At 33.2% G+C, this 987-nt stretch overlaps 1 non-coding gene across 1 annotated transcript; it reads right to left on the bottom strand.

Moving 5' to 3' along the window:
- Positions 1-534: 534 nt before the first annotated feature.
- Positions 535-653, bottom strand: LOC120600207 (5S ribosomal RNA). The gene has a single exon (XR_005652143.1). It is a non-coding gene; the product is annotated as a 5S ribosomal RNA (ribosomal RNA).
- Between the last annotated feature and the right edge of the window lie 334 nt (positions 654-987).

A 987-nucleotide genomic window follows, 5' to 3' on the forward strand; every position in this document is an offset into this window, starting at 1 on the left:
AGATATAATTTTAAGTAAAAACGTCTTGATAGAAAATTTTATGGAGTAGATAAAATACATATTAGGAAGCAGCATGCTGGGTTTTTAAAATTTCTACTTACTTCTTGCACATTCTTATTTTAAACCATTTCTATTAATAGTAATAATAATGACATCCACTCACCCATTTATTTTAGAAGCATTTATTAAACGCCTGTTATTTCTGAGGGATCGTGCAGGGCATATGTATGTCTGAAAGAACCAAATACTATAAGCACTGCTCTTACAATTTACAAAGTTATTTTACATAAACATTCTCAGTTTATCAATATAATAACCATTTGAGAACTCTTGCTTTCCTAGTTTATTTTGTTCCTTAAAGAAATCATTGGTTGCTGTTTTCTTTACAAATCGGTTTACCCTTATATAGTGTGTTGTTTTTAAAGAAATAACATGGTTTACTACTCTTTGCACCCCTTCTAACATACACACACACTCACACACAAACACACACATACACACTCATTTCTCACATAGTTCCTGATTTTTTTTTAATGCCTACAGCACCTGGTATTCCTAGGTGGTCTCCCATCCAAGTACTAACCAGGCCCGACCCTGCTTAGCTTCCAAGATCAGCTGAGATTGGGCACATTCAAGGTGGCATGGCTGTAGACTCCTGAAAATATTAGGTGCTTAATATTGTACTCAGACAAAATCCAAAGACTTTATAATGGCCTAAAAAGGACCTGTATAAATCTGGTCCCTTCCTGTCTCTCCATCCTTTTCTATTATGCTCTTTTTGCTCACTATATTCCAGATATAATCATATTTTGCATTGCTTATATATTCTATTAAATATCTATTAAGTGAGTAACTCACTCATTGATTTAATAGATATTTATTGAGTGTCTACAATTTGCCAAGTATTGGTAACACAGCGATGAATCAAAGTTGTGAAATACGTGCCCTAATGGAGCTTACATTTTATTAGAAGAAGACAGATAATAA

This window comes from Pteropus medius, unplaced genomic scaffold (assembly GCF_902729225.1).
Source record: "Pteropus medius unplaced genomic scaffold, Ma_sr-lr_union100, whole genome shotgun sequence".
Classification (NCBI taxonomy): domain Eukaryota; kingdom Metazoa; phylum Chordata; class Mammalia; order Chiroptera; family Pteropodidae; genus Pteropus; species Pteropus medius.